We start from the raw sequence: 18,452 nt of genomic DNA, 5'->3' as shown, positions 1-18,452 counted from the left end.
GTCATATCTCCTTAATGCAGAATCCCTATAAAATAAGGAATAACCTAAGAGGTGGGTAGAAGGCTCTTTGGTGTTGGGATATTTTGCGGACTTTCTAAATGGATTGTTTTGTTATTCCAGAAGGAGATTAAATTTGGTGTGACTTGGCCTGACGGCTGAGCCATGTCAGACCTGGGGAGAGGCAGATAGCCTACAGGAATTGCTAGAGATAAGAGCCCCTTTGCAGCATTGCACCCTAAGGGGGTGTCACAGGTTGTGAGAACACTACTGTACACACTGTCACTTGATTTGATATTGCCTAGTCTTCACTGCAGAGATTGACATTGACCAGCATTGTATTTTGCTTGAATGTACTTGATTTGGCTTCAGATCTTAAGCCTCCCAGACTGTAAAAGTGATGATCAGAACTGGGGTTTTGCTTTGCACATCTTTTCTTACTACAAGTAGATTTGGTGAATTGATTGAAATAAAATAAAGACTGGCCTAAGTCTTCACCCGTAATTTTGGTGAATTTGTTTGAGGCTCAAAATAGATCAGAAGTTTCCCCCTTTATTTTTCATTTTCTTGGGCATCTTCACTTCATGATTCTGGATGGAATTGGAAGTATCTGGGAAAAGGCTGTTTCATGGGGTATCTTTGGACTGAGAAGAAGCAGGAATTATCAGGTTTCAGAGTAACAGCCGTGTTAGTCTGTATTTGCAAAAAGAAAAGGAGGACTTGTGGCACCTTAGAGACTAACCAATTTATTTGAGTATAAGCTTTCGTGAGCTACAGCTCACTTCATCGGATGCATACTGTGGAAAGTACAGAAGATCTTTTTATACACACAAACCATGAAAAAATTGGTGTTTACCAATACAAAAGGTTTTCTCTCCCCCCCACAAACCCACTCTCCTGTTGGTAATAGCTTATCTAAAGTGATCACTCTCCTTACAATGTGTATGATAATCAAGGTGGGCCATTTCCAGCACAAATCCAGGGTTTAACAAGAACGTCTGGGGGGGGGGAAGGAAAAAAAAAGGGGAAATAGGTTACCTTGCATAATGACTTAGCCACTCCCAGTCTCTATTCAAGCCTAAGTTAATTGTATCCAATTTGCAAATGAATTCCAATTCAACAGTGTCTCTCTGGAGTCTGGTTTTGAAATTTTTCTGTTGTAATATCGCAACTTTCATGTCTGTAATCGCGTGAGCAGAGAGATTGAAGTGTTCTCCGACTGGTTTATGAATGTTATAATTCTTGACATCTGATTTGTGTCCATTTATTCTTTTACGTAGAGACTGTCCAGTTTGACCAATGTACATGGCAGAGGGGTATTGCTGGCACATGATGGCATATATCACATTGGTGGATGTGCAGGTGAATGAGCCTCTGATAGTGTGGCTGATGTTATTAGGCCCTGTGATGGTGTTCTCTGAATAGATATGTGGGCACAGTTGGCAACGGGCTTTGTTGCAAGGATAGGTTCCTGGGTTAGCGGTTTTGTTGTGTGGTATGTGGTTGCTGGTAAGTATTTGCTTCAGGTTGGGGGGCTGTCTGTAGGCAAGGACTGGCCTGTCTCCCAAGATTTGTGAGAGGAATTATCAGAGATCTCATGAATTCTTCTTATAGCCAATTTTCAAGATACAGGCTAGCTGAGATAAGTGTTCATAGCTCAGGTTGCAGAATGAATCAACACTGGGCTACACTTCACTTCAGTGTTGAATGCAGGGTAATGAAATGTTGTTATGCTTATTGTATGTGTAAAGGGCAAAAGAACTGAACTTCGTCTGCCCTAAACTGAACCTCACTTGCTAAGTGTAACCCACACAGCACCTGGGTGTGGTGCTCTGTCCCATCTTGTGGCACTGAGACCACTGAGAGGGAGATTCATGAGTCTGCTCTACAGCCTTTTAGCTCATGCATTTAGCTCCAAAGGTCCAAAGTTCATTGGACTTTCACACCACAAGGTGGGAAACTGAGGCAAAGGAAACTTCCCAATGTATTATGGGGTTGGTGTTTGCTTATGGTTATATGCTTTCGAATTGTGATTGTGGTGTTTTCCCAAATTAACGCTAGCTTCGGTTTCCCTTTTTGATAAGTTTATTTTCTTTCTTTTGTTATATACAGACTCAGTACTTGTGAGGGGGGAAGTATTGCCTCAGAGAGGCAGCCAGGGTGGTGGTCAGTTTTCCCCAATTACTGGGTGGGGGCTCAAATTAATTCTGTTTCTTAAGAGGAACCCCTGGATATTGAACTCAGCCCTCTTGGGGTTGGCAACTGTTGCGGTTCAAATACAAGACAGCACACAAGTTTAAGCAAGCAAACAGGCTGGTCTGCCAACGGACTGGCCCTGTCAGCTTTCCACCCTCTCCTTTATTCTTTCTCTCCCCCCGTGCATTACGTTCTCCAACAGATAAAAGGAATACACTGGCTTTGTTTAACATTCTTATTTACCAATTTCTATCTACCGCACTCCTTGCTCTCAGGCCTTGAGCCCAGTCCTGGGTGGCTTCCCATGGTTCATGTCATCTGGGCGACATTCCAAGGTTCATGCCCTTGAGAGGAGCCGTGTGTGCACTGCTCCTACACAACACTCCGGGTGTGCCCTGAATGTTGCCAAGTGCATGAACCCCATATGAATCCTACATCCCCTCCTTTTTTGTTTATTTGTGCTCGCCCATCTCATGGTAGCCATCAATTTGCTTTTGCAAGCCAATTAACTCCCGGACAGACAAGGTCATAACTCGTGGAGCCTGCCAGGGCGGGTCTCGACAAAGCCTTAACAAAAAGGAAATACATTGCACACAGCAACAGCAAAAAATAAGCCCAAGAAGGTAAAGTGTAATTCGCCGGGCCCCAATTAGCCATGCTAGAGTACTGGGAAGAGAGGTTCGCGTAAGCAGCGAGCATCATCTCATTCCCAATTTCCTCAGGGTGATGACATACTGGAATAAGGCACGTACCTAACAATTCTTCAGATGCTACAAAATCAAATAAACAAAAGTGGGTAACATTTGCTATTGAAGCCAATCTTTCCCATAGGTTATATGTCATTCGGGCCTGTAACGGCGGAGGCGCTCCCGAGTCAACCCCTACAGGAAATAGCAGGCACATAAGGCACACAATCATCACAGAATTAGCAGTGATTTGGGCGAGAATGGCCACAAACAGAGTCTCAGGAGTCTCTGGCTGTTGGTTTGCTGCCAGTCTTCGTTGAGCCGCGGCGACCAATGCTTTCACTGCTCCCCATGTCACGGGCTGGCTTGGGACGCTACGTCTCCTCCGTCTCCGTCCCGCCATTGTCGACCCGGGAGGCACCGGATTCTCCTCCAAGGTCAGCTGAAACTCCAGTATGGGGTTTGACAGCCCCCGGTGCCACGCCATGCTGTTTCAGTGCCGATCCCACACACCGGGCAGGAACCCACAACGGTCCTGCAGGGAGAGACACAGCAGCAGATCCCCGCCCCCAAGTAATTAAAGGCACTAGGCCCATCCATTGCGGATCGGGCAGCTGATGGTAATAGACATGCAGTCTTTCCAGTACCTCGGACTTATGAAAATGCCAATCCGTGGGGGGTCTGCTGATCTGCGTTAAATTATTTAAAGTAAACAAAAGGATATGCATTTGTTGCTGAATGTCTCCTAAGGTTCGGAGACGCAGCTCCCCTTATTTTAATTGTTTGTCGAGCAAGGTTTTTAGCATGCGATTTGCATGTTTAACAATAGCTTGGCCTGTGGAATTATAAGGGATCTCGTGTTTGAGACGGACGTCCCATTAGGCACAAAAGGTGGAGAGGGCTGTGGAGCAATAAGCTGGGGCATTATCCGTTTTTATCTGACTCGGGCGACCCATAACAGCAAAACAGGCTAGCAAATGGTGGATAACTTTGGGAGTGGCTTCCCCACGCTGTGGGGTCGCCCAGAGGAATCCCGAATAGGTATCAATGGAAACGTGAAAATGAGTAGGGGCGGAATTGTGGCACGTGAGTGACATCCATTTGCCACAGCTGATTCGCTGTGGTACCTCTGGGGTTAACGGCATAAGAAAAGGTAGGGGCAGCAGCGGCACAGTGAGGGCAGGAGCGAACAATAGAACGTGCATGATCGGCAGGAATGTGAAACTGTCGGGCCAAAACAGAGGCAGACTGATGAAAAAGGAACGGCTTTCAATGGGGTCAGAAAAAAGGGAATTTACCAGCCCACGTAATGCGCGATCAGTGCGCGCATTGCCCTCAGTGAGTAGCCCAGGCAGAGGGGTATGACTGCGAATATGAGCAACAAAATAAGGGAAATTACGAGTGGTGATGAGATACTGTAAGGACAAAAACAGGCGAAGAAGGTCCGTATCGACCTGAGGGGTAATGAGGGCAAGGGGTAAATGATCAATTACCTGATAAACATAACGCGTGTCCACAATCAAATTAAAGGGACAATCAGCAAAAAGTTGAAAGGCCAAAATAACAGCAGCTAGTTCCAAGGACTAGTGAAGCTCTCCAGGCACTGTGCATGCAAATGTTGTTGTACAAGTGAATGAAGCGCTTTCAGCTTTTCTAGGGGGAGGGGCCACTGGTCAATCCACACGGGCTCTAAGGATTGCCATACCAATGGTAATGCGGAGGGCAAGGTGGGTGAGGGAGGATTTTGGGCCATTATATATTAATATCAAGGGTGGTGTCCAGCTTTACAAGTAAGTCACGGCCCCAAATATTGAGGTGGACAGGAAGTACAAAAGGGCGGATCGTAGCAAGGGCATGGCCTCCTGGTTTAGAGACCGTGACCCAAGACAAACTTTGGCGCCCGGGTTTACTACCCCCGATCCCCCACAACTCTTTAGAAGGAACTGTTGGCCAAGCGACCGGCCACTCCGAATCACGAATCACCGTAACGTCAGCTCCAGTGTCCACCAGCCCTGTAAAAGGAAAATTATTTAAAAGAAGTGTTAACTGAGGTTTCGAGGGGCGGAGCAACATTGTTAGAGCAACAAGTGGAGAGGACGTGTCGTGAGGCGGCGACTGAGACAGTGTCAATCCAAAGCCGCCTCCGCCCCGGTCTCGATCCTCTGCGGCTGGTACCTGATAGGGGACTAAAATCAATTGTGCAATTGACCGTCCACGCGGGAGCGACTGCGGAAGATGGGTCCACACCTGAACCTTAATAACGCCGGTGTAATCGGCGTCAATGACCCCTGGGAAGACAAAAAAACCCTGTTTCCCAGCGTGTGAGTGAGGGAGAACCAGACCCAGAAATCCGGCAGGGAGAGGTCCCGTCACCTGTGTAGGTATGGCGCAAACCTCCCCCGGCAACTGAAAATCAGCATCCTCCCGCATAATCAAATCAAGCCTTGCACTGCCGGCAGTCGCCGCCCTCATGGAGTCTATGGCTTTTAAGGCAGAGGAACAGTTGTCTGAGTGGGGAACACCCCCGTTTGGCCCTGGGTTCGGGGGGGACCCGTTGTGCAGTTTTCCGACCCGCTACGACACTGATTAGCCCAGTGATAGCCCTTCCGACACCTGGGGCACTTCTTTGAGGGGCGGGCGGGCGCCGTTGATGAGCGGCACTCCCGCTGAAAGTGAGCCTCCTTACCACAGCGGTAACAAAGCTTCACCTCCTTCCCGCTTTTCCGCAGGGCGGTGGCCAGAACCCCAGGTTTATGTGCTTGTGTGCCGATGTTTTGGCACGCCCGCAGCATGTCCAACAGCTCTAGAACGCCAGCGGCTTGTGCCGCCTGGAGAGCGAGGCGGCAGTCCTCGTTCGCATTTTCAACCGCCATTTTTAACAGGATCTCCTGAGCTGCCGCAGGGTTATCCACCTGTCGGAGGATAGCCTCCTGCAATCTGTTGGTAAAATCCATAAAGGACTCTGATGCACCCTGACGGATACTGGCAAAGCTTTTGGTAGGCTTGCCTGAATCCGGGACCTTCTGAAAAGCATGCTGTGCACAGGTGGAAATAATGGGGAAGACAGCCTGCTGGAGTTGAGACTGCATCTGAATGGTAGCAAACTGGCCCTCCCCTGCCAAGTGCTCATAAATGATACCTTGCTCTCTATATACCTGGGCTTGGCGTTTCGTCATCTGCCAATACTCACTAAGCCAAATAACATACTGACTGGGCGTCAGCATCATGCGCAACAGCGCCTTCCAATCTTCAGGGACCAGGGTGTACCCAGTACCTAGCCCTTCAATGAGACCACGTACATACGTGCCAGTGAGGCCGAACTCGCAAATCGCTTTCTTTACCTCTCTGATCACCGAGTAAGGCAAACTGACCCAGTTTGCAACCTGGTTGCCCTGGCCATCATCCTGCCAGGTCACCGGACAAACTGAGACCAGATCAGCCAGCTTCTCTGCTGTAATATCTGAGTGAGTCTTCGCTGCGTGAACCATTTGTTGCACCAGCGAAAGCCCCTGAGCAGACGCGGATGATCCCCCGGGGGGCCCCGGAGCATGGGGCCCTACGGGGGGACAGTGATCACACACTGGCTCCGGTGGGGAAGGCAAAGGAGGCGGTGGTAATTGAGGCACTGGGGCGAAGCAGGGGGAGGGATGGCTGCAGGAGCGGACAGGGGTGGCGAGATCGGCAGCCCCTCTATTGGCGCGGGAGAGGGTCTTTCTGAGGCGACACGCTGTGTTGCATCGCCAGGAGGGGGGACGGCTGCAGGAGCGGACGGGAGTGGCGAGATCACCAGCCTCTCTATTGGCGCGAGGGAGGGCCTTTCCGAGGTGACATGCTGTATCGCGTCACGGCAGAGGTGCCAGGCATGTAAAGCCTGCATGGGCGCCCGAGGCTCTTTGTGCAATGTCTGACCCAACTGCTCCCAGTCCGCTAGCTTAAGGGTTCCAGCTTCAGGGTACCACGGGCATTGGGCACTCACCTCCTGTAGCAGGAGAGTGAGTTCTCGAGTGGGGCAATCATGCTGAGCCTTATGCAGCAAATACTGTAGCTCATTGCGGTGTTGCACTTGCAAAGCAGAGAGGGAGCTTCCCATACTTACCATGACGAAAAATACTCACCGGGATCCGCGAAGCGGATGAGTGACGCGTCTGAAACCCTTGCCGGGCGAGGTGAGTGCTGAGGGCCCCACGTTTGGGCGCCAGTTGTGGCGGTTCAAATACAAGACAGAACAAGGCTTTAAGCAAGCAAACAGGCTGGTCTGCCAACGGACTGGTCCTGTCAGCTTTCCACCCTCTCCTTTATTTTTTCTCTCCCCCCACGCATTACATTCTCCAACAGATAAAAGGAATACACTGGCTTTGTTTCACATTCTTATTTACCAATTTCTATCTACCGCACTCCTTGCTCTCAGGCCTTGAGCCCAGTCCTGGGAGGCTTCCCACGGTTCATGTCATCTGGGCGAGATTCCAAGGTTCATGCCCTTGAGAGGAGCCGTGTGTGCACTGCTCCTACACAACACTCCGGGTGTGCCCTGAATGTTGCCAAGTGCATGAACGTTGTATGAATCCTACAGGCAACAACCTGACAGAACTGTTACACACCTATAACTAAATACAATTATTTTATGGGCAAATTTATCTTCTTCTGACTGTTTTCACTATTCATTATATTAAACTATCTGCATCTGAAATGTCAAATCATTAAACTGCAGTTATAGAAAAAATTATAAATGCTGAAGAACTGAATAATTTCAAACTTACACCTCTGTTTTGACCTGTGTGCCTTGTTCTGGATCTTTGGACTGTAATCTAAAAGCCAGTGTGACCTACTTGGTTATTAGCATGTTGAGACTGAGCAGTGAAGAGAAATGAGAAATAAATGTAATGAAATTAAAATTAGCAAAACAGCTCTTACCCAGTGCCTCTGAGCTCTGTTTGCTTGTTCACAAGATCCCCAGGGTAAAACCATCTTCTTCGTCATAAGTGACTGCCTCTGAAAACAACCGAAAGTGGTGCTACTTGGTAAACAAACACACTGACTCTCCAAATAATGTACTGTGGGCTTGCGGGTGTGTTTGTGTATTGTTGCACCAGGGGGCGATTAAGTGTCAATATTTCTGCACTAAATAAGTGCTGGTTGGTCCTGACCAGGTCTGAAATTCCAGACTATTTGCTTGGTTGCATGGAGCAGGAGGGTTCACAAAAATCCTTCCTTTCCTCTTGTGTGGCTGTGCAAGGGCCTCGTGTGAAGTGTTCCTTGCCCCACCACTGCCGCGGGGGAAAAAGATGCTGAAAAGAGGCAGGAGTTGTGTCCTTCCCTCCCTCTATTGTAGCCTGCAGAGCTGGACAGGCCCCCAAGAATGACTGTGTCTGTCCAAAGCACAATCTCCATAATGCTGTACCTGCGGTGGGGTAGCTTTGTGCCACCACGTGAGCAGGGCTATGGACAGATGTAGCCAGATCGGTTTCACCATGGCAATCTGCTGAGGAGCCCGAAAGGAATACATACACTGTGCTGCGAGAGAGTCCTGACCCCCACTGAAAATTCTACCTTAGCTTGAGTAGAAAAAGCCTAAGGTATAGAATGGGAGACTATACCATGCACTGGATAATAACATGAGAGACTGCTTGCCTGTAAAACTTAAACTAGCTCTTTGTTTGGAGAACTAGTTACAGAAGTGATGCAGCTAGCTTTCAGAATGGCATGGGGCATCATGAATATTGTCCGGCCACTCCTCAGCTCTGTTGTATTTGGTGGATAAGTTAATACAGGCTGGATCAGTATTAACGTATCCTTCTTCCTCTCCATGGTCCAGGACAATCCAGTAAAAAGGATCTAGGTCCCGTGGCCAGTGGGGCAGCCCCATTTAGCTTGGATCCTGACAGAGGGGCAGAGCATTGCTTAGAGCCATTGCAGAGGCATGGGACTTCCTCATAGATGGCCAGAGCCCCTGAGATCTGCTGTGTTGCCAGCTGTCATAATTTCATTGCAAGTCTCATGATATTTGACACTCTTGTTAAAGTCTCAGCTTGTGGAGTCATGAGGATTACATGAGAATCTCAGCATTGTGTCCTTTTTTAAAAGAAGTTTTTATCTGTCATGTTTGTGGAGGAAAACCCCAAAGGCTCAAAACCCAGACAGCGTATAAAAAGATCCTAAAGTTTATTTTTTTAAAAAAAAAAACTCATGATCTGCTGGGAGGAGCGGGAGGATAACATGATTTTTTAACACTTGGGCTTTGCTATATTAGATCTGCATAGAGTTTGTGGGGTCCACTAATTTTGTGGACCAAATCACCCATGAAAGAACATGTAGAAAATTCTACAAGAGGAATGTTGTGGGGTTTCCTGTCCCTCTGTCTGGACACAGTCACAATAATTCCTATCTGTCATTCCTACATGATGAATAGCTATTCACCAAATACACTCTACCTTTTTATGTTGTTTATAAACCTATACTATGTCCCGTGTTATGCAGGAGGTCAGACTAGAGGATCATAGTAGCCATAAATTCTATGACAACTTTGGGTAAACCAACCACTTACAAGAAAACTTTTCCTAACCAGGAACTTTTCACCCCATATACATTTATTTTGTGACACACTGAGAATTAGCTACCCATTCAAACTAAATAGGAGATCTATATATTGGCCAATAAGTAAATGGGAATTGGGGTAATTTTCTTGGCAGCAGGACTTTGTCTAGGCACTGGTTTCCTTTGAACTTCAATCATGTTAAGTGTAACAAAGAAGACTACACGCTTTTAATCAGCAAGATAACATATGGAGTAGTTAGTTGTGATTTATAGAAAATGAATTTCATTCTCATGAACCTGAATGCTGTAATTACGTACCTCCTCCTTTCATACATGTAGCTTCTGCATCTGTATCTTTAATCATCTGACTCAGTTTTCCTTTTCTCTGCCTCCCTCTCAGACTTGGTTTATTCTCTCTCTAGACCTCTGGGCATGTGTCGACAGTACTTTTAAAATGGTCACAATCTGAGAGGAGCTATTCTGAAAAGCCATTCAGCTGATTGTTAATAGTAGTCATCAGAATACTTTGTAATTATTCCTGTAAGAATACTTGTATAGATTACATGATAGGATGATTACAGAGGAAAATAATGGCTGCCTTGAGTGCCCATTATTTATCTGGAAGGCATTTTTTAATAAAGAAAAAGTGACTGCCATACATTATGTAAATGTTGCACTGTTTTTTGTTTTTAAGTTCTTGCTCTTAGCTTCTCTCCTACCTAATTTTCTCAAATACTTGCTTTTCCCTATAGCTCCAGGATATAATGCTGCCTGCTTCTTCTTTACAATGTCACCTGAAAGTGAGAACATGCTTTCTCCTGGCACTGTTGTAGCCGGTATTGCAAGATATTTACATCCCAGATGTGCTAAAGATTCATATGTTACTTGATGCCTCAACCACCATTCCAGAGGACATGCATCCATGCTGATGACGGGTTCTGATCGATAACAGTCCAAAGCAGTGTGGACCGATGCATGTTCATTTTCATCATCTGAGTCAGATGCCACCAGAAGAAGGTTGATTTTTTTTTTGGTGGTTTTGGTTCTGTAGTTTCTGCATCAGAGTGTTGCTCTTTTAAGACTTCTGAAAGCATGCTCCATCCCTCTCAGATTTTGGAAGGCACTTCAGATTCTTAAACCTTGGGTCAAGTGCTGTAGATATCTTTAGAAATCTCACATTGGTACCTTCTTTGTATTTTCTCAAATCTGCAGTCAAAGTGTTCTTAAAACAAACAACATGTGCTGGGTCATCATCCAAGACTGCTATAACGTGAACTATATGGCAGAATGCAGGTAAAACAGAGCAGGAGACATACAATTCTCTTCCAGGGAGTTCAGTCAAAAATTTACATAACACTTTTTTTTTTAATGAGCATCATCATCATGGGCATATGTCCTCTAGAAAGATGGCTGAAGCACGAAGAGGCATATGAATCTTTAGCACATCTGGCATGTAAATATCTTGCAACACTGGCTACAACAGTGCCATGCGAACGCCTGGTCTCGCTTTCAGGTGACATTGTAAATAAGAAGTGGGCAGCATTATTGCCAGTAAATGTAAACAAACTTGATTCTCTTAGTGATTGGCTGAACAAGAAATAGGACTGAGTGGACCTGTAGATGCTAAAGTTTTACATTGTTTTGTTTTTGAGTGCAGTTATGTAACAAAAATATCTACATTTGTAAGTTGCACTTTCATGATAGAGATTGCACTACAGTACTTGTATGAGGTGAATTGAAAAAATACTATTTCTTTTGTTTATCATTTTTACAGTGCAAATATATGTAATAAAAATAATATAAAGTGAGCACTTCACACTTCATATTCTGTGTTGTAATTGAAATTGATATATTTGAAAATGTAGAAAAACATCCAAAAATATTTAATACATTTCAATTGATACTCTATTGTTTAACAGTGCGATTAATTTTTTTTAGTTAATCTTGTGAGTTAATTGTGATTAAATGACAGCCCTAGTTTTCACATTTGTTGAGCTGATTCAAACCCATGTTCAAAAATGAAAATACACTTTGACCTCATCCTCCTTCCCTTTACATAGTTCTTATGAACTCACCAGACAATATCCAATCTCTGCTTAAGAAGAGCTCAGGACTGGATCAGTGGAAAACTGCTAATGAATATCCTGCATCACTACATATCTTCCTCTTTATTGGATGTAGGGCAAGTTTCTGTACTGAGGGGCAACGCAGAAAGCACTATACCTGAAGTGGGACTGGTGTGTAGGTGGGAGAATGGCTTTAACCCACCTGTGGTGTAAGTTATTTCATAGAGATCTGTACTCTGGAGCTGCTCTAACTTCTGGCAGTCTGACCTGCTCTCTGTGTGCCTTGTGTCCCAGAATTGCTGGAGTGGAAAGTGATCTGGCCACAGCTGTTCTGTTACATGCTCCTGCACTGGAGGAAATCCCCAGGGATCTCCTTGACACCCTGTTGGCCATTGTATGTCACTGGAATGGCATAAACAGGTTGTTGAAAAGGCTGGAATCTCATGCTGTTTCTTATTGCATCACCTCACCTGACCCCACCTACATTCCACCCATTACAACCCAGCTGTGTGGCCAAGATTTATAAAGGTGACTAGTGAACATGGTTATCTCAGTTTTTGGGTGCCCATCGTAAAGGGGATTATCTAGAAAGTGCCAAACACCCTCCCTCTGACAAGCAACCTCTGTAAATGTGTCTCAAGCTGGGCACCCAAAACTTGAGACCTCCACAGTCATGAGTCAATCTGAAAATACTGGCCTAACTGTATTTGTAATGTTTAGCACTTACATAAGACCATCCTCATCATCACTACCATTTTTCTACTTAACTAGTTACAGGGAGTATATTGCTTCCGGATGTTTATGTTTCTCTACCCTGATCCGTCTCCTTTTTCCCCCTCCTTTCTGGGGGGAGAGAGTGTCGGGGTGACCTGGCCTGAACTGTGAAAGGTCAAAAGCAAAAAACCCATCAAATGAACAATCATTTTAGCTATTTTGACTTCTCAGCTTACTTGACATAGAGTCATTTAGTTTCATGTGATAAGTGCTTGTTGTGACGTGAGCGTGCCATAGTAGATATTACACCTGTCCGATCACCTTCCTGATATTTCACCAAAGGGGGGTATTTGTGGTTATGTGTACAGGAAACAATTTTAGAGTTATATAATATGTAAAATATTGGTCCCCAAAACTGGTGGAGGCAAAACTTGTCACCTGAGGTGGGTCACAAAGCGGTCTCAACACTAAGACCAGTCAACATCTGTCAGCCTGACACAGTGCTGTATTTACAGTCTGGGGAACATACAAGCTTGAGCACTGACAAAGACAAGGGTCTCACACTGTATATGAGAAAGAAAGAGGTTCAAATGTTATCCATTACAGAGGTGACATTCTTCCATCAGCAGTGTCTCATGAAAAGTGGGCCCCAGCTCTCTGGAATGTACAACACTGTAAAGACTGACCATGAGGGGAGAAATGCCTTATTAGACAAGAAAGTAACTTGTTAATAAGTGTAAGCTATAGATTGTGGGGTTTTTTTTTACCTGTAACATTATATTTTCAAATTCTTTTACTTGTTCTGAGTTGAATCGCTAACTCAAACTTTGTTACATAAACTGCAGTTTGGTTTTACTATAGACATGTCTACGTGCTTTGCTCCGAGGAGACTGTTGAACTGAGGTAAAGCTAGTAAAATGGGGCACATTGCTTCCAGGGAGGCAGTGGATCAGTGACCACTGCAGGTGTCCAGAAGACACGGGACTGGGTACTCAGGTGTAACAAAGTGAGTGTATAAATTGCTAGCCTTCAGAGAGGGGGAAAAATAGGGCTTGGGAAGCCCAGAGTGGAGTCCTTGAGCTATCAGGGGCCAGAAGAGTTGAAAAGATTTTCCCCTGGTGGACCCAACCAAGGGTCTCTCATGCTGTAAGCAGGTGATAGCGATTCACCTCAGGTAACCTCCAAAAGTGTCATGCCTCTATAAAGGTCTCAGAAATAGTTCTCCATCATTCTTCCATTATAGATTTCTGTGGCTAAAGAAAGTTGATCAATCCTCTACTATTCCGAGGAAGAAAGAAAACAAATGTCTTTTCATTAAAATTTCATCAGCACCTCCTTTCCCACCTGGTCGGATTTTATGTACATGACTCTGCTAGTATTTTCTTAGCACAAAGTTAAAGATTGAAAAGTTTAATAGGGGAATAATTTGATCTGTAATAACCCTGAAATGAAAAGAATTGGGTCACTCCCCAATCTATTTCCCCCTGCCTCAGATGAACGCTGACATTTTAATCAACATATTATTCCTGGGTAAAATAAAATCACATCAGTCATCAAAGACCTCAGAGAGCATTTCTTGAGTTCAGTGCTCAAAGAGAGCAGTTATAGTTTATTGCAAACCTTCTTCACACTGCTCTTTGGTTTAGCTTTATTACACAACTGTGCCCCAGTTACAGGGGAAACACCTTCAGTTTTATATTACTCCTGATCTTACTATAAATTCAATGATGGTTGGGTCTCAGTGAAAGAACTCTGCTTAGTGGATTCAGTGTAATTCCTCCAAATACTGGAAGAATCGAGCAAATCAGTAAGCCCCAACTCTTGGATAATGGGTTCTCTAGCAAAGTGTCAGAGTGCATTACGGCATTATAGGTTTTATTAATAACTGACATTTATATGTAACTATGGTTAATTTCAATCTGTCTCTTTGGGGCTTTAAGTCAGCTCAAGGGGATTCCTTGAGTTAAACTAATACATTCAGGAAGGCAAAGGCTGACATGTTTTATAAGTCATCTCATGCCATATAAAAAGTATAGGTAAAAAATGACAGGCTCTCTGTTTTCCTACAACAGATTGCCTATGCCATATGTAGCATCAATGGTCTTATTATTGGCAGTGCAGGTAGCAATGCCTGCAGGTAAGGTTACCTGACACTTTTAGCCACCCTCCTGGTGCTCCGTGATGGGTTTTCAGCACCCTTACGATAAAAATTGGTCCAGCACCCCTCTGTGTGACCACTAGTGAACACTCCTCTCAGAACATGCAATAGGACACAGTATTCCTCAGTCTCCACACTCTTCCGCTGTCAACAAAAAGCCGCAAAGCCCACTAGCAAAATGTGTTCCTCATCTCCCTCTAGTGGCTAGGCCACATAGAGTATAACAACCTACTACTGCTGTTATTAGCTCAGGTGTCTGAGGTCTGTACTGTGGATTGTAAGATTCTAACCATACTGATGAACCACGTGGGAATCCATATAAGTCCACATGATGGAATTTTAGCCCCTCCTCCCGCAGTTTGGTATTTTAAAAAGCTAGCAAATTATATAAAAATTACATTAGAAGAACTCAGAAGTCAAGCACTCAAAAATTAGGAAAGACCAGAATTAAGGTTGTCTGTGCAATGTTAATTTGGACCCCTTGTATGCGTACACTGGGATACAGTCTTTAACTAATTTGATTACATGCAACTCAATCCCTGCCTCATACAGTGCATAGGATGAATCAGGTTGCAGGGTGGATGAGGCTGTTGGATGTAGGAACCCTGGTTTATTTATTGCAGAAGTTGGAAGATGTCCAGTGAAAGACTCAGGGGACTGCAGGAAAAGAGAGGCTGCTCTGATGATTTCGGGAGTTGCCATGGCAACCTTATTTCTGGCATTTCTTAACTTTTGAGGGCTTGACTTTGCAACCGTAACTTTCTTTGAGTCTATTTTTATTTAATTATTATTACAGAAGCACCTAGAGACCCAAATGAGATCCAGCTTCAATTGTGCTAGGCACAGTATATGCACAGAGTAAAGCGTTTGCTATCTAACGAGACAAGACAGGAAAGGGCAGTATCTTTATCTTCATTTTACTGAGTGAGAATTGAGCTGCAGAGAAGTGTAATGTCTTGCCCCAGGTCGCACAGGAAGTCTGTGGCCGAGCCAGGAATTGAGTCCAGCTGTCCCAAGTCCCACTTGGGAGTCCTGCTCACAAAACCATTCTTCTCTGATTAAAGATGGCTTCCTCAGAGAATTTGTGCTGATGAAGAATGCACTTAACAGACGTCAATAGAATAAGATCCCTTAGAAAGCAAGCAGTTTGTTATATTCCACCATTGTGCCTGTAATTAAAAACCCGTTAACCGAATACAGCTTTTCCAGCTCACTGGATCTCTTTTGTTTTTTTGCTGCAGTTCTAAATGACTGCAGTGTTAGAAAAGACATCTGACAATTTATTATTTTAATACTTTGAAAGCTTTTTGAAATTTCAAAAGGTGGCTTTTTCTGTGTATCAGAAAAGTAAATATTTTTACTGAAAGTCTGTTCAGAAAACCACAATGCACTGTTCAGTGTTGTGGATAAGTGTCGTAAGTACTCAGTGCACCTTTATGCAGAATGCCAGCACTAGTTCTTGCCATCATTTAAGTTCGAACTGTGGGGGAATTTTCAAAAAGTGCGTAAGGGCTAGATTTTTAAAGGAATTTAGGTGCCTAAATATGTAAATGGACACCTAGTAGGATTTTCAAATATTCCTTGGTGCCTAAGTCACTTAGATGCTTTAGAAAATGCTACCCTAGAATCTTAGTTGTATTTCACACAGACCACTGAGCAAACTTAGTATCTGAGGCAAAAAGTGAACAATCCACTCTTTATTTGGCTTTCATTGTGATGGGCATGTGCTGGTCAGAGGAAAGGAAGCCTTTCAAAAAATTCCCAAGAGTAGAGCTCGCTGAAATTTGGGATTTCTGATTCCTGCAAAATTTTGATATTTCAAATACTGTTGTACACAAGAAATCCCTCAAATATTTTGTTTCAGACACACTGACACATGGTATTTCCAGAATGAAATATGCTTCTGGGACTGGCAGCTGCTGATTGAAACTGGCATTCTTGTTACTTTCATCCCTGTTAATAGCAGCAGTGAAAAGGGACAAGAATGTCAATTTCATTCAGCAGTTACTCAGGTGGGGCTCCCAAGGTCTGTGGTTCTGGGGCAGCCCCCTGGTGTGGACTTCCCCAGGGCAGGGACCCTAGGCCTTCCTGACTCCTTGGCCAGCTGATTTCCAAGGCTGCTGGCTCAGGAAGCTGCATGGTAGGGGCTACCCTGGCATCCAAGGCCCGGGGCAGTTTTCATAGTGAGGTACCAGAAAGCTGTGGACCCTGGAAAACAAGGTTTCCCAACCCCAGAACAAATTGCCCTGGAGCTGCAGACTCTGGAAGCCCAGGCTGGCAGGGGGAACCAGGCATATTTCTGATGGAACCCTTTCTGTGATCTGATGACAATTCATCAAAATCAGACTGTTTTGCCAAACACTTTGGGTTGAACAAACTGGTATTTTCTTACAAAAAGTTTTTCTACTTGCTCTACTGAAGAGAAATATACATTAATTACCCTTTGCCTTCTGCAGGATCAACTGCTTCACACTTCACTGTTCCCCAAAGGTGCTCTAACTAGGGGCTGACTCCCAAGAATAACAAGAATAAGAGCCTGTTAAAATGAATAAACTATAGCTATGTTAAAGCAATCTGATGTTTCAGTAATGAGGGTGACCAGGTTAAGGTCACTCAGGAGCAGGTCTAAACTGGGCTCTGAGCTTTCAGTAAGGATTTTTTGTTTTCTAATAATCTACTGATTACCTAGTCCAACCCCCTTTGAGCAGGGGGTTGGACTAGATGACCTCCTGAGGTCCCTTCCAACCCTGATATTCTATGATACTGCAGATATGACACAAAGACTGAGCTGACTGAAAAGATACTGTTCCTGATGATGCACTGGTTGAGCTCTTACTTTCTCCCATTTGTTGTATAACTCCTCCTTGAAGATGACTGTATGGACATAGGCTGTTTATATGTCTTTCATATATGTCACATCAAGCTCTGACCTGGTCACTAGTGCACAAATGAAAGTGTATTGTATTGGAAGCATATTTTTATGGCAGAGTGCACAGGAAATCTATGTGTTACTGTAAGCAGAAGTGATTTACTATGTGGTGCTCTTCCTTCTGAATCAGTAGGAGAAGCAGGTGAATACTACAGAAACCTTCCTCATAGAATTGGTTTGGATATTTAAATGCATAAGCTTTTGCTAAGTTCACATCCCTCTTGGGTTTCTTTTCTGCACATTTTCTAGAAAAATAAGTTTGCCAACATAGAAGCTAGCTGCAAACAGTGAGCACTGACAAAAAGCAAAATTTCAAATTCATAATTTCAATGATTTATACCAGATATGTGAATCTATTTGGTATGGTCAGCCAAGTAGGGAACCAAAATGTAAAATGCTACATATGTATCCCATCAAAATAGCTCTAATTTCAGATTTATAATATCAAATACTGAAAAGAAACTGCTTGTAAACATGCTACAGACCAGGGATCAGCAACCTTTGGCACACGGCCCATCAGGGAAAGTCGCCGATGGGCCAGGACAGTTTGTTTACCTGCAGTGTCCGCAGGTTCGGCCGATTGCAACTCCCACTGGCTCTGCTTCACCATTCCAGGCCAATGGGGCTGCAGGAAGCGGTGGCCAGCACGTCCCTCGGCCCGCGCCGCTTCCCCCAGCCCCCTTTGGCCTGGGATGGCAAACTGCGGCCAGTGGAAGCTGCAATCGGCCGAACCTGAGGACACATCAGGTAAACAAACTGTCCCAGCCCGCCAGCGGCTTTCCCTGATGGGCCTTGTGCCAAAGATTGCCGATCCCTGCTACAGACCATTGTGAGAGTAGTGGGGAGAAAATTACACTAACACTGTACCCAGCCGTAATATCTGACAACAGCTGATGTTTTGTTCTAGGAATAAGTCAAAACCTGCTTGTCCTTTGGAAAGGAGGTTTAAAATTCCCCACCTCTTACCTTTCCCTAAATGGCTGTCACTCCTTGTGATAACTGAGTTATATTTATACAATCAGATCGCAATAGTATGTGGCTTGTGACCATAGGTGTAGTTTGACTTCTATATTTGGGGGGGGGGGGGGCGGGGCGGGGAGAGGCAGCTCCAGTCAGGCCAACTGGGTTGCCTGTGTGTGTGTGTTGGGGGGTGGGGGGGGAGGAGAAGGGGGACA

The sequence above is a fragment of the Lepidochelys olivacea genome (genome assembly GCF_965140295.1).
Source record: "Lepidochelys olivacea isolate rLepOli2 genome assembly, chromosome: 1".
Lineage (NCBI taxonomy): Eukaryota > Metazoa > Chordata > Testudines > Cheloniidae > Lepidochelys > Lepidochelys olivacea.
This window is presented reverse-complemented; position numbering follows the sequence as displayed.